Genomic DNA, 16,262 nt, shown 5'->3' with positions numbered 1-16,262 from the left:
GCAGATCATCTGCTCGAACATTAACTTCTCGCCTCAACTGATATACAGAACATCCATCCATCCATTTTCCAAACCGCTCATCCTCACAAGGTGAGCCTCTCCCAGCTAACTCGAGGCGAAAGGTGTACAACACCCCGGACTGGTCCCCAGTCAGTCACAGGGCGCATATCGACACCATCACTGAGCGGGAATCGATCCCACGCTGCGTGCGCTAAAGTCCGGCGCGTGTACCACTACACCAGTGGTGTCAAACTCATTTTTTGTCACCGGCCACGTTGTAGTCACGGCTTCCTTCAACGTTGTCTTTCATATGACAGTTTGACATTTTGATCGTCTTTAACAACAATCATAGAAGTCAACGCATGATTTGCCTTCACGGGCCACATAAAATGGTGTGGTGAGCCGGATCTGGCGCCACTTTGACACCTGTCCACAACACCGTCAGTGACCTAACACGCACGATATTACAGACAAAAACGCACAACAGTAAGGACATTAAATAGGGTTCATAAAAGTCACGTGAATTGCATAATGTTGCCTGTCAAACCTGATTGACCTGAAAGCATAAAATGATCCCATTATGGTCTTATTTTTATACATTTGTAATAACTGCCAAGATCTGCAATTGTTCCGACACTTTGGCAAATTCATACACACTACATAAATATCACCATCTATGTTACTGTACGGATCCCTATTCTGTACTTCAACTCCTGTGGAAATAATCGTAAAAAAGAGCTTGTGTGACATAGGAGGACCGTTTTTTTTTTTCTCAAAAGAGTAACTCTGACGATACCAGGACGCATTTGTGCTAGTTTTCATGGAAAATGCATTACGAAGCAATCCTGTATATCAAAATTTGCAATTACCATCTTCAAAAAACACCCATCTGTCCATTTTCTGAGCTGCTTATCCTCACAAGGCTCGTGGGAGTGTTTGAGCCTATTCCAGCGAACTTCGGGCGGGAGGCGGGGGTACTCCCTGAATTGGTTGCCAGCCGATCCCAGAGAAATTTCATTTCGGACACATTTTGGCCTTAAAAATGTGTAAAACAATATTCCTTTATCACTATGTGCATTCTTATAAACAACCATTACATTTTAATTAACGACTGTCAATAATGCAAAGACTCATATCAGTCTGCTTATTGATCTATTTTCTTAGCCGCTTATCCTCACAGTGGTCGCAGGGGAGTGCTGGAGCCTATCCCAGCTGTCAACGGGCAGGAGGCGCGGTACACCCTGAACTGGTCGCCAGCCAATCGCAGGGCACGTAGAGATAAACAGCCGCACTCAAATTCACACCTAGGGACAATTTAGAGTGTCCAATTAAAGTTGCATATTTTTGGGATGTGCGAGGAAACCGGAGTGCCCGGAGAAAACCCAACGCAAGCACAGGGGAGAACATGGAAACTTCACACAAGCGGGGGCCGGGATCGAACCCTGCACCTCAGAACTGTGAGGCCAACGCTTTATAGCTGTTCTTCCATGCCGCCCTCAGTAAAATTAATAGTTTTCCAAACGAAATTCAGTGGGATATGTCTTTACTGTTATTGATGAAATGAAATGAAGAATGACCCGTAACATGACATGTAATATTATACATCCATCCAGCCATTTTCTTCTCCGCTTATCCTCACGAGGAACTGGATTGGAAGTCAGGCAAACAAACTGCTATCCTGCCAGCGATGCATTTGCTGTACAAGAAATTCATCTTTTGCATTCAACCCATTTCAGTAGCGACGCACACTGGAGCTTTGGACAAGATAGCACCAGGGGAGCGGGTCAGGGTTTTAGGTGTCTTCCTCAAGGACACCACGTTCACCCCGACGGCAGTTGAGAATTCCACCCCTTAACTACATCTGCGCAGTGCTCATCTGAACGAGGGAGGACGAGCAGATTGCATTCAGTTGTGAAAGCTGCAGCAGAAGTCTTTGTTCTTCTCTGCCGGCTGCGAAAAGACTGATCACATAGTCGAGACTCCCCGCCGTCTGCGCCGTGTGGTGACCCTCGGGAATGACACGGCGCGCGAGCCCGTCAGCTGCCGGCTTGTCGCCGGGCCAACCCTTCGATTTGTTTACAGATGCAACGTGTCCAGCTTGGCTGAGAACTCCAAAAGAAGCCTTGGGTAGGGGGGGAGCTGCGACTCGCCAGCTAAGTTTTTCCTTCGTCTCTTGTGTCTGTCGTTTCTCGCTGATGATTCCCTCCGCGGGGAGCGTTTGAAGAAGAAAACAAACTTTCATGGTGATCAAACATTCAGTGTTCTCTGGAATCATTAAAGATTCTGACACTTTCATTGTCTCCTGTTTGATTTATGACGGACTATTTCACAATTTGTGTCCCCTTTTGGTTGCATGTCTTATAAACGCTGTACGGTTCATCACCCAACCGCTGGACAAATATGCAAATAACAGGGGCAGAAGAGGTCTTCAATTTGCTCATGAGGAGGACGGACGGGTTCGCCTTACCAGCTGCACCTCTGAACCACGTTCTGAGTCAGCCTCACCGTTGTGCCTCTTTTTTATTGCTTTCTCAAGTCGAAAGGTTACAAGGTTACAAATTCACTAAGTACAAATGGTGAAATGCAAACACTAAAGTAAACATTTCTTCAAAGCTTCACCAGTGTGTTGATAAACCTGCTAGAGATTAGCAGGGCATCTGATTTAAAGCTTCTTTATGGTGTTCAGGAGTATCTACTTGAAGTCAACAGGGGGGGCGGAGGGGGCATCGCCTTTCCAGGTGTCGCTGGGTCACACAGAAACAAATGCATGATAACACAATAATTCTAACAGTTAATTTACATTTTTGATACAAGCCGTCGTTATTAGCAGTATTGCACAAAAATTCAGTCATTACAATTCTGCTTTCCAAGTTATTTTCAAGTTTCGTGAGATGCTGTCATTTGTCAGTATCGTGTGCAGTACTTTGACATCTCTACACACTTCAGTGCGTTATTCCAAGGCACAATATTATAATACGGATTGAAAGATGTTTGCTACCAATCCTCAAACTGCAAAGAAATGTTCGAAGGGCCACTGTCATGAAATGCGTGATTTTTAGTATGTTATGATTGGGACCCATGCGTTTTTTTTCACCATAAAACATGATTTTGATGTATACAGCTTTTGGTAACTCCCGCCATGAAAATCCTCTCGAGGGATTTGTTTTCGAGAAGAAGCAGGAAGTGATGTACAGGGCAAGACCGCCCTCAAGTGGACTCGTTTGTTTCTATTAGTTTTACCTGCTGGAAGGTAGCTCGTTGTTTCTTCGTGTTAGCCAAAATGCCGGCTCGTTGCATTGCTGGACATTGCTTGAACACTCAGGAGGATGGATTCACTCTTTGTGCTTTTCGAAAAGATCCGGTTCGTTGTGAAAAATGGATTGCACAGGTGCAAAGGACAAGAGCTTTGGGGGTTCAAAATGACAGGTGGGTGTGTATACAGCTACTAAAAAAAAAACAATAGTTTGGGGGGGACCACGTAATCTTTCTCATAATGTAACAAAAAAGCCACGTACGTATGACAGGGGTGCGAAATGTGTCGATGTGCGCATCATATGGCTTCCGCGTCGGGCTCGCGGACGGCGGCTATGAACATTCCTGCTGGCAATGGTGCACTCAGCCGCGTGCTACGACAACGCCGTAAAGCGGCCCGACTCGGCGCCGCGATAAGCCACCTCGACGGCGAAAATGAGCCACCGGGCCGCGATGGCTCATCTCCGCAGCGGAAGTGGATCGGACGGGGAGGCGGTTTGGCCGTGATCGCATATCATCTGAATATGGCTCCCATTGTACGGTCCACAGCGCGTTTTCAAAGGCGAATGTCCGGGGTGATGTCACGGACAGGAGATGCAGCCACTGTGGCGACCACTTGGATGTCGTAGAATGACACTTCTGCAACTTTGCACAAGGACGACACGCTCTCTGCTCATATTTATTTTTTCGTGTAGACATTATATTTTTCATTTCAATATCTATTTTAGAATGTTTACAGGGATGACACTTGACCTTTAATGAATCTAATGTACCTTGTTTCCCCCCAATTGTGTGTGTGTGTTTTTTTTTCATATCCAATCAGGCTTGGATCTCCCATCTGGAGAACAGAACTGAAGTTATGAATTCAAACATGGCAGAAACCGTGAAGTGAGTTTTGGGTCTACAAAAGGTTTACGGAGCAGAGAGACGTGAAAAGGTGCATCAAAAGAAGTATGAACAAACTCATGGAAAAGTAATTCTCAGATGCATTTCAGTCAAACTACACGAGTAAATACATGTCGTCGATTATTAGGCAGGAATTGATATTATTACGGCTCTTTCTTAGCACCTGATCATTTCAGGTGTGGGCAGACATCTGAACAGATGTCATTATTCAGTTGCTTTCTTATTTTCACGTCAAATCCATCGAGGTCACGAATCCCCTTAACAGATTAGTTTGTACTTGTTCATTAAAATGTCATACTTGTTCTCCTGGTCACCTTGCAGCAAATTAAAAAAAAAAAAAAAAACTCCCTCCTGCAACCGGCTCACGAAAATTCCGTGGTAATTGTAAAATAATGAACGGTGTGTGTGTGTGAGATTGATTCTGACGTGTTATGTTTGAAAGCTGACCTGCACCTCGTTGTTTGTTTGCAGGTTGAGCAGGCACCGTGAAAACAGGTTCGTGACGACTCATAAATATGGTGGCCTGTAGAGGGCAATGTTGTACCTCATATAACTCAATCAGTTATTAAATAACTCTTTGTCAGAAGGGAGATGTTTTCAAGTTTTATTCAGCGATGTTTGACTAACTAGTTCAACTAGTTTCTTTGTCTCCCTGTTTAGGGAAGTATCTTGAAGACTGGCACAGTGAAACGTGGATCATGCAAAACAAGTCGATGCGTACTGAAATTTGGTTTTAAGGGACAGAGTAGAGGCGGCACGGTGGCTCAGCTGATAAAGCGTTGGCCTCACAGTTCTGAGGACCTGGGTTCACTCTCGGCCCCGCCTTGTGTGGAGTTTGCATGTTCTCCCCGTGCCTGCGTGGGTTTCCTCCGGGCACTCCGGTTTCCTCCCAGATCCCCAAAACATGCAACATTAATTGGACACTCTAAACTGCCCCTAGGTGTGGTTGTGAGTGCGACTGTTTGTCTCTACGTGCCCTGCGATTGGCTGGCGACCAGTTCAGGGTGTACCCCTGCACTCCCTGTGACCCTCGTGAGGATAAGCAGCAAATAAAATGGATGGACGGATGGATGGAACAGAGTAGAATTGAAGAGAATTGAACAGAGCAAAAAATAAAGGTTTCATTACCATCGCATGGTCCGGGGCACAGAGAAAAACTTCCAATTTTCTGTTGTCAATAAAAAAAAAAAAAAAAAAGAAATAATATTAAAAAAAATATTCACACAGTGCAAACAGCAGTATGAAGAAGGAGGAGGGCTGTAGATAAACAGTCGCCATGAAAGTTGGATGCTTGACTTTAATGGAGTGGAAAGAGCGATGATATCAATGTTTGCCTGTCATTACTAGACATAAACAAACCGCCCATTGAAATGAGCAACTGCATTAAATGCTGCTGATGGACAGCAAATCCACAAATACAATAATTATGCAATGATCTGTAAAAAAGAAAAAAAAAATCCAGACTGAAAGCTATGATTCATTAGAAAACTCATCAATCATACACTAGTGGCAGAAGTCAAAACTGCAGCGACGAAGAACGTCACGTGGACAACATTTTAAATGTACAACGGCGTTCAACAGTCCTGAAATTCTTTGGATAAAAAGTGTTAAGGCATTTTTTTCCCCCAATCCCAAATTCTTTTTATTTTTAATATGGCAAAGATATTAAAAGACATTCCTTTTCTCCCTGTAGTAAATGAATAAGGCAATCGTCCCTCAGCTCCACATTCAAAAGAATGCCGAAAAGAACATCTATCTGCCAGCTAATTTAATTTTTTTTTATTTTCTGACAGTCTTGTGTCAGATTTATCTTAATACTCAAAGCCCAACACATTGTGATTGTTTTTTTTCCTGACATCAAGCAAGCAGTCAATACCAAACTTTTCAAAGATCTTACTTTTGGACTTTGCCGCAAATGGTTCGCTCGCCTGAATTCTGTCCAAGCAGTCTTGGGTTCAATTCCAACTCAGCGACGGCATCAATGTGAGAGATTGTCCATCATCCGTGACGGACCGGCGACCATTCGAGGATGCAGCCTTGCCCTTTCCCTGACGTCAGCCGGCGTAGGCTCCAGGTCGTCCCTCGCAGATGAACCGAAAATATGCAGATTTCCATCTGCCTTGCATGTTACCTCTTCAAAACATTGCTATTGTTGGCCCGTCACCACGAAGGCCTTGATGAGGTTTTGCCTTGAGCGCAGATGGGAGAGCAACATGAAACTGTGGGGACTGTCCAGGCTTCTGGCCAAAAACTGCGCTTTGTGTGGGCAGGTAAAAAAAAAAAAAAAAAACGTTCCGAGAGTGATGCGAAACGACAACAGGCCAAACATGTGACAAACGCAATATTTCGTGAAGGCTGCATCACTGAATAAAGATGAACGTTTGATTCTCGCAGAGAAAGAGCAATTCTTTTATACGTGGGGATTTTCGGGATTATAGCCGAAGCGATTGCGACTGATTTATTCCGCAATTTGTTTCGTGGAAATGGGTTGAAATGGATTGTAATAGTTGTGCGTTCGCGGGGGTGATGTAATGGGTCAGCACACATTCTGATGAGTTGCGGTCGTGACCGTCATTTTTCTCTATCGCAGAGCACATGTGAAGCCTGATAGAATCGTTCCACCCCCGCAATGGGGGGGGGGGGGGGCGGCGGGGGCATTGCGGTTTCACAAGCGTTCAGGGAAACTATTAATTCGATGGGGGGACAATTTATAAAAAAAAAAAAAAAGTGGAACAGTATGGTTGAATTGAATGTCTCACGTGCTGTGTGATTGGCTCTTCTGGGATTGTCTGTGTGCTTTTCAAATAAAAAGTAACCAACCTCCCCGTTGCACATTAATTCTGACTAAGTGGACCAATTACAGGGACGCCATTTTAACTTTTAGCTGACTTTCTATTCTGAAATCTCAATAAAACACGGACCTACTTTTTATGCAAATGTCGAAGCCTACAAAATCTGAGTCTCAGTGTGATCTACAAATCCTTCCTATATTTATGATATATTGAAGTAAAGAAATAAACAAGATCCACCTCCGCTTCATCCATCCATCCATTTTCTTCACTGCTTATCCTCACGAGCAGCACTGGAGCCGATCTCAGCTGTCAACGGGCAGGAGGCGGGGTACACCCTGAACTGGTTGCCAGTCAACCGCAGGGCACATAGAGACAGACAGCCGCACTCACAATCACACCTAGGGGCAATTTGGAGTGTCCAATTAATGTTGCATGTTTTCGGGAGGAAACCGGAACATGCAAACTCCACACAGGCGGGTCCAGGATTGAACCGGGGACCTCAGAACTGTGAGGCCAACGCTTTACCAGCTGAGACACCATGGCGCCTTCTGCTTCAAACTCAAAGTGTATTTGGCAAATGAGTGGAGATCAGTCAAGAACTGATATTCACTGATTTTGGCCATTTATCTGCGGTGACCACATATGGCTTTCGTTCACGAGGTTTTGCTTTTGAATGTTGACTTGGAGCTTTCTGTGTCGATTGTCGCTGAATTGTTGCCATCGCACTCGCAAATCTGCAGTCGAGCACGACAAAACACACGCGTAAAATTTGTTGCGAGTAGAAATACAGAAAATAACAGCTACAAACAGAACACACACTTTATATCTGCGGGCATGACTGACCACAACTGTACATTTTTCAAATGTGAGTGACCGGTTATGCGTTTGTTTTTTTTTCTTCTTCTGGTTACTGCCACTTCCTCCCACATTCCACCGCCATGCACGTTAGGTGCATCGGTGACTCTAAATTGCCTCTAAATGGCAATGCAATGTGGAGTTGTCAGTCCATATTGGTGACCAGTGCAGGGTGCCGACTGCTCACTGGTTTCCCCTTCGCTTATTTATCACGGTAACCGACATCGGAGATGCAAATTCTTGTCATTTCACATAATGAGGTGACAGCGGTGGGTAGAGTCAATCTGACGCCGGATTGGGATCGAATTACGCATCGGGAGAAGTGTCAAGTGCAGCCTAAAAGCTTCTGAAGAAGGCAGCGGATCCTGTTAAGGTGTTGCGATAAAAATACGGAAGCGCTGACAGTCTAATGGAACAACTTATAGCTCACAGCTGATTACTGCACACACGATCCCCAAGGATGTGCCTGTTTTTCCACACTCTGAAGCCTCCAGATATGCTGTTTACGACGCTGCGCATAACCTCACTTTGACGACGCTTTCAAGAGCCACAACAAAGGGCCGTCACATTAAAGATCAGCCTGGATTTACCTTTGTAATGATTTTAGGTGGAAAAAGTGTATTTCCAGACGCAATGCTGTGCTCTTCTCTGCTGGGAGTGACATGCCGCGGAGACAAAAGTATTTGGCCACGTGGTCAACACACTCAGACGAAGTAGTTTCCAGTGTGAACAATTTCCACGCTTCTGGGTGACTTTGTATAAGACTTTGGAAAGTGTCTCTGAAAAAGTCATGTCCATTCACCCAGAAACATTTTTTTTAGGTTATGGGACACAAGTCATTGCTGCTGTTCATCCTCAAGATGTTTGATAGTAGTGAGGTCAGAACTCTCAAGTTCTTCCACACCAAAGTCATCCAATCCTACTGGTATGTACACATTTCGCTTCCTTGCTCAGGGTTCAACATAAAAGGACCTTCCCCAATCTTATGGGATAATTGAACGATACAGATTGCAGTGGTAAGATCAGTGGTGCCCTCATCTTGTGGCCGAGGCAAATTTAATGATGATACATTCAGAGAAACATTCAATTAATGCTGACTACGTGATGAGGAAAATGATATAACTCAGTTGAGTATTGAGAAAGTTACTCATCTTCACATACAGTGAAGAAAACAAGTATATGAACACCCTGCTATATTGTAAGTTCTCCCACTTAGAAATCATGGAAGGATCTGAAATTTTCATCGTGGGTGCATGTCCACTGTGAGAGTGATAATCCAAAAATCCCAATGTCTGATTTTTTTAACAATTTATTTGTGTGATGCAGCTGCAAATAAATATTTGAACCCCCGTCTATGTTATAGAAAGTTTTGTGGTCAGATGAAACCAAAATGGAACTTTTTGCTCATAATTCCACGAACCGTGTTTGGAGGAAGACGACTGATGAGTCCATCCCAACCATGAACACCATCCATACTGTGAAGCATGGGGGTGGTAGCATCATGCTTTGGGGGTGTTTTTCTGCACATGGGACAGGACGTCTGCACTGTATTAAGGAGAGGATGACCGTGGCCATGGATTGTGAGATTTTTGGGGAACAACCTCTCTCCCTCAGTCAGAGCATTGAAGATGGGTCGTGGCTGGGTCTGTTAACATGACAATGACCCGAAGCACACAGCCAGGAAATCCAAAGTATGGCTCCGTAAGAAGCATATCAAGGTTCTGGCATGGCCTTGCCAGTCTCCAGACATAAACCCAATAGAAAATCTTTGGAGGGAGTGTTTCTCAGCGACACCCTGTCTGATCCAAAGATCTGTGTGGAGGAGTGGGCCAAAATCCCTCCTGCAGTGTGTGCAAACCTGGTGAACAACTACAGGAAACGTTTGTTGACCTCTGTAATTGCAAGCAACGGACTACAGTACCAAATATTGACATTGGTTTTCTCAGGTGTTCAAATACTTATTTGCAGCTGTATCACGCAAATAAATTGTTAAAAAAAATCATACATTGTGATTTCTGGATTTTTCTATTAAGATTATCTCTCTCACAGTGGACAGTGGAGTGGAAATTCAAGACCTCTCCATGATTTCCAAGTGGGAGAACTTGCAACATAGCAGGGTGTTCAAATACCTTTTTTCTTCACTGTATCTAGAGACAATTTAGAGCACAGGAAGAACTTACAAACGCCACACAGAGATATTCCAGCAGAAACTGCATCCGTTGATTATGTGCAGACACGCAAATCCCAAAACCAACATGCTTCCATGAGAATTCCACACGTAGGTCGATTTTCTATCGTCCTTGCTATCATTTGTGAATGACTCTTTATTGATTAATTGACAGGCTCGAATTCACACCCACAGACATCATAGAATCGTCAACAAGCCTAACGCATTATTGGAACGTGGTAAGAAAGCGAGACACGCTGAATGGGAAAAACAACCCCGTACAGCACATCTCACCTAAGAAGTAGCGGGACAAACCATTATACACACCACTGTACACCTTCATTCATTATAAATGGATAAATCCTGCATGCGCAAGAAGAGGATTTTAGTCATGGTATGTACATGTACAATATATATTTTTTTTATTCAGCAGGGGTGATTAAAAGCACACAAGTCGTGAAAGTTAGCGCTTAAGCCTCCTAGCTTAATGTTCACCCTGGAAAATTGTCTACCAGATGTTTTCTCCTTTTCCCTCTTTTTTGTGTGACATGTGCGCTTCAACACTCATGCTTTCCTGTCATCCAACACTCATGCTTTCCTGTCATCTCTCCGGTACTTCTTTGACACCTTCCTCTCAAATTTATTGTCTCATCATTTTTTTTTTCCTGGTTCACCATTAAGGAGAAGAACATCTGACTGCACAGACTTTAAAGCAGCGCCAACGAAGTGGGGACGGCAGCGGGCGGAGGAGGGTGCATTAAAGAAGTGCTCGAGATAAATAATCATATTTCAATGCACCCACGATGCTGGAAATGCACCATCTGGGACAGGCCACGGATTTGCATTACAATATAAATGGGAACTTGCTGGAGCCGAAAGGGTGACGCGAAGTCATTCAGCCGGCCCCCACGCTCGCTGACAGGTTGCATCTCCGTCCCTGCACCAGGCAGCGGGAAGAAGCGAGGCAATTTGTTGGCACTCGGTACGCTGGTGTATGTTTGTCGCTCGACTGACCTCCCCCGCGCCTGCACGCTAAACCGCCCCCCCCCACTTCATCTTTCTTTTACACGCAACCTCATCTTTTTTCAAATGCCACATCTCCGCGCACATGGAGGAGCCTGATAGCGTATGCACCGACGGCTTCTCTATTCAGATGTGATCTTCAAAGAAACCTCAGCTCCCTTGTACGAGCACGTGCTCAAGGAAATCCAAAGTTCTTTGGGGGGAGGTGCTGGAGACATGGAAGTCTGTGGAAAGTCACATGTGACCTTCGAACTCACAAACACATTAGACTGTAGCTATTGTATACTTAACAGTGTTTGGGAACAAAATAATTCCATATAATGACATGATGTAGCTTTACTAAAAAAGTGATATCATCTCTTATATCACGAGGGAGAAAATGTGGAATGAAATTACAGTTGCTTTTGGAAATTTCCAGGATTACATCCATCAATCTTCTTTGCCGCTTATTATCACGAGGGTCGCAGGGAGTGCCGGAGCCTATCCCAGCTGTCAATGGGCAGGAGGCGGGGTACACCCTGAACCGGTGGCCAGCCAATCGCAGGGCACAACGAGACAAACAGCTGCACTCACAATCACACCTTGGGGCAATTTAGAGTCTCTACTTCAAGGTCAAGTGTCATCCCTATAAACATTCTAAAATAGATATTGTAATGAAAAATACATATAACATTATTCACTTCAATGTCTACAATAAAAAATAAATGTAAGCGGAGAGCGCGTCATCCATGCGCAAACTTGCAAAAGTGTCATTCGACGACATCCAAGTGGTCGCCAGATTGGCTGCATCTTCTGTCCGTGATGTCACAGTAGGACATTTGCCATTGAAAACACGCTGTGGCCACTACTATGGGAGACGAACACGCCCCTTCTGACACGGAAGAGGAGAACATCACACAACCGAGTGAAGTTACCGGGGAAATATTACCCTATTGTTTCAAGCCATATTCAGATGATATGCGATCACGGCCAAACCGCGTCCCTGTCCGATCCACTTCTGCGGCAGAGATGAGCCATCGCGGCTCATCGCAGCCGGCCGATGTGGCTCATTTTCGGCGCCGAGGTGGCTTATCACGGAGCCGAGTCGTGCTGCTTTAGGGGGTTGTCCATAACGGCCGCAGTACGAGATGAACAACATCGTCGAGCCTGGGCGCTTTACGACGTTGTCGTCGCACGCGGCTGAGTGAGACGATGTCGGCTACGTCCTTCAGTGCCGCCGCCGTCCGCGAGCCCAAAGCGCACCCTTTGCTGGCAAAGACACATTTCGTACGCTGATCTTTTGTCACGTTATGAGAGACAAATTACGTGGTCCGCCCCAAACTATTATTGTTTTTAGTAGCTGTATTCACACCTACCTGTCATTTGGAACCCACGAAGCTCTCATCCTCTGCACCAGTGCAATCCATTTTTCACGATAAAGCGGGTCTCTTGCAAACTTATGAAGGGTAAATCCGTCCTCCCGAGTGTTCGAGCAATATCCAGCAATGCAACGAGACGGCATTTTGGCTAACATGAAGGAACAACAAGCTACCTTCCAGCAGGTAAAACTAATGGAAACAAACTAGTCCACGTGAGAGTGGTCCGGCCATGTACGTCACTTCCTGCTTCTTCTCCAAAACAAATCCCTCGAGAGGATTTTCATGGCAGGAGTTACAAAGAGCTGTATACGTCAAAATCATGTTTTGTGGTGAAAAAAACGCATGGGTCTATGTCGGATGCTGTTTTTTCATTAATACCATACTAAAAATCATGCATTTCATGACAGTGACCCTTTAATGCATGTTTTTGGGATGTGGGAGGAAACCCAAGCAGACACGAGGAGAACATGTAAACTCCACACAGGCGGGGACGGGATTGAACCCGGGACCTGAGAACTGTGAGGCCAACGCTTTCCAGCTGCTCCACCGTGCCACACCCAATAATACAGTGTTCTTTAATGAAGGACTGCACCATTGTTTTTATATCTTTTGTCACATTTAGCGTCTAATGTACGAAATGCTTGTGCCTGGAAAAATATCCAAAATCTGGCATCCAAATAGCACTGCATATGCTTAACACGCTAAATTGCCATGGAGTCAATTTTGGATGTTGGGGAAGGAGGACATATAAGCAAATTGTCTAATTTAGCACGTGCAGCGCGATTTAATAAAACTGAGATGAAATACGGGTGGCTTGTTTTTCGCATTTTAATAGCATATCCGAAAGGAAGGTTTTGTCAGGGTTCTCGTGGCGGGGAGGACCCAAGTGCAGAAATGAGAGGGAAAAAGCAGGTTGAGATGATGAATATTAATAGCAGAGCAGGTCGTGGAAAGGTTGCGGGTAGTGATGTTACCAGATGTGGCGAGTCTTCGAGGTACATGTCGGATAACGGAAGGGGCGCTTCGCAATGCGCGTTTCGAGACTTGCTTCATTTAGAGTTGGAGCCGGAAATAATGACATATGAAGCCTCGCTGCCTGGCTGCAACACGTGACCGAGTCGGGAGGCACTTCAGATTTTGCCTCAAGGGTTTGACAGCGTTATAAACTCCTCATCCAGGCAGGCGCCATTCAAAATGTGTGCGTGTTTTATTGAGTCGCAGTCAGCTCAGAATTTGGATAAAGATTGTATAGTTTGTATAGGTCTACTACAGTTTGGAGGGTTTAAAGCGTAGAGGCTGGATATAACTTGGACAGTCGATAGCGAGCGATTACGGCTTATGTCACCTTTACGAATCCCTGGAAACGGTCTACTGGCAGCTAACCCAGCACCCTGGTCTAATATCCCAGCTCTTGGTGGTGTCGGTCGACTCTCAACCCGGGGGTATGGCCGAACAACCGTAATTTGAGGTTTATCGGTTACCTTTCTTTGTCAAAAAACTGTATTTTGCACAGTTTCTAATTATAGTCAAAGGGAAGATACTGTGAAATTGTGTTCCAAGAAACTAAAGTACAATTAAAGATCACTGGGAGAGGAAAAATGACTATAATCCAGTTACATAATCCTGCTCTTGAATGACTCATTCAAAACCAAAAACAAAAATGGTGACAAACTGTTATTTCTAAATAAGCATTTTCTGAGGCCTGCGCCTGCTTAAGCCCGTGCCGTTTTCCAAAAGTCAGAGAAAAACAAAATACAACCTGCCATCCCAGTGATGATGAACATTTTACACACACAGAATATGTCAAAAACAATTTTATACTTAATGTCGGTCAACTCCTGTCAAACATTGTTTTGCAAAAGTCATTCACGAGATGCAAAAATCCAAAGCATCACGTATGTGGTGAAGTTAAAGACGCTTGTGATTATATACATGGCCAGTAGGTGGTTTTGTGTGCGCATGATGCATCGAAAAATAAACAATAACCTGAATCAATGGGTGAAGTGTTTCGATCTTCATAAAGCGTCTTCTCGCCATCACTAGTTGTGGAAAAGGCGGCTTGATGTTAAAACTCGTTGCAGCGAATTGACAATCTGGCGATGTGGTGGAGTCCAAGGCTGGTTGAGGAAGAACAGCTAATGGACTTTCCGACCTGTCAATCACTTGTACAATAATCGCCAATCAGATGGGTGTATTGTCTTGACACGCCCCTGCCGCCATGTTGTCCCACAACCAAAGCTGGTTGTCATTAGCGTGCGTTTGGAAAAGTGAATATAAATATAATAAAGATATCTTGGAGCCCGGTTGATTCATTTTCCAAAGCCTAAAACACAGTTGACGAAGTGTCTACGATGGATTAACGCTCGCGGAAGAACCCACCGACAACTAAATGTGGAGAATATCAACAAACACAAGGCTGTATGTTCAAAGGTAAGTGAGGGAGAAGTATCTTCTCTGAATTTGATTTCATTATTATCAGTGCCTTATACATTGCAGGAGAACAACTTTCACTTTGTTAGCGTATCACTGACCTGCAGAATGAAGTGTTTCATGTTTTATGACGAAGAGTCGGGTTAGTGATACGTAAATGCGCCATGTCATGCAAGAGAAATATCGATTTGCCTATTTGTATCACATCAGACTTTTAAGACTGGGCACTGGGCTCCATTACAAGCCAAATCAAATGAATACACCCACTCACTTATAAAGACCACAATGATATTACTCGTGATCCTTCCAAATAAAAAGTACTCACTCTGCTTTACATGCACAGTACGATTCCACTATTTTTTTCCTGTTGGATTTCAATATGAAGTTTGTGAGGCGTCAAACATTTTTGCATCAATCACCAACATTACGCTGTAACTCTGACATTGCGTCCTGCTCCGTCCAAAATCATAATTCCGTGGACATATCCTTGCGTGAAATAGTTGAGCCCTGTCTGTAGAACTCTCTTGGACAAGTCTGACGCATTTGGCAAAAAACATACTCCAATATTATCTAGAATACGTGACAGAGAATCGACTTCAAACATGTTCTGTTCAATCGCCATTTTGGAAGCCTGTGGGACATGGCTAAAATTGCCATCGGAAAGGTCCATTTGAGATGGGAGCTGCTGAGTGACTTCAATGCACCATACCTGTAAAAACACACGCAACAAAAAATGCACACACGCACACGGGTGCACCTCAAAGTGTTGAGACACCAAGATGTGATTAAATGTAAGCAGCACGCTAGGCGATGTAACGCAGGCAATACGAGAGGCGGACGATTGTTGAAATTGTTTTGAAATGTCAAGAACAAAGACTATCGGAACATATCATTTCAGCAATGTGAAGGAATCAAAAGGTGCTTTCAGCTATTCTTGACCTGATGTTTTATTGGTCTTGATTGACTGTTTCTCTCCCTCCCCCACAGCTGGTACAGACTGCAGCTCAGCCACTAACCTAATAAATGTAAGCCTCATAGAAAATGCTTGAATGGAATGTTCTCATTTATTCTTCCAGACAGTGGTTGTCTTTCCCAGTTTGGAGTGACAACAGGACAATGATAGTTGTTTACAAGATTAAGAAATCCCTTTTTTTTCCTCATTCTTCTGTGCACACAATACTTTCTTTTCTCTGTTCTTTGTCTTTAAAAATAGTCTTGGTAGTCCAAATACTGTAGTAGAGACAGAGTAGTGGGACATGTTGATTCCAGATTGCGTTTAATACAGACTCCCCTTTTTGAGCTCAACCAGTCTTAAGATGACCATTTCGAGTTTGTTGCCTGACAAAACTACCTGAAAAGCAACAGCGGTTGAGCTGTTTACTGGATTCATTTCAAAAGCAAACATTTAGAATATTTTTAAAAAAAGAAGGAAACTGCTATTTCTAGCATTCATACTCATCATACAATAGCTCAGGCCAA

The sequence above is a fragment of the Syngnathoides biaculeatus genome, chromosome 2 (assembly GCF_019802595.1).
Source record: "Syngnathoides biaculeatus isolate LvHL_M chromosome 2, ASM1980259v1, whole genome shotgun sequence".
Classification (NCBI taxonomy): Eukaryota; Metazoa; Chordata; class Actinopteri; order Syngnathiformes; family Syngnathidae; genus Syngnathoides; species Syngnathoides biaculeatus.
This window is presented reverse-complemented; position numbering follows the sequence as displayed.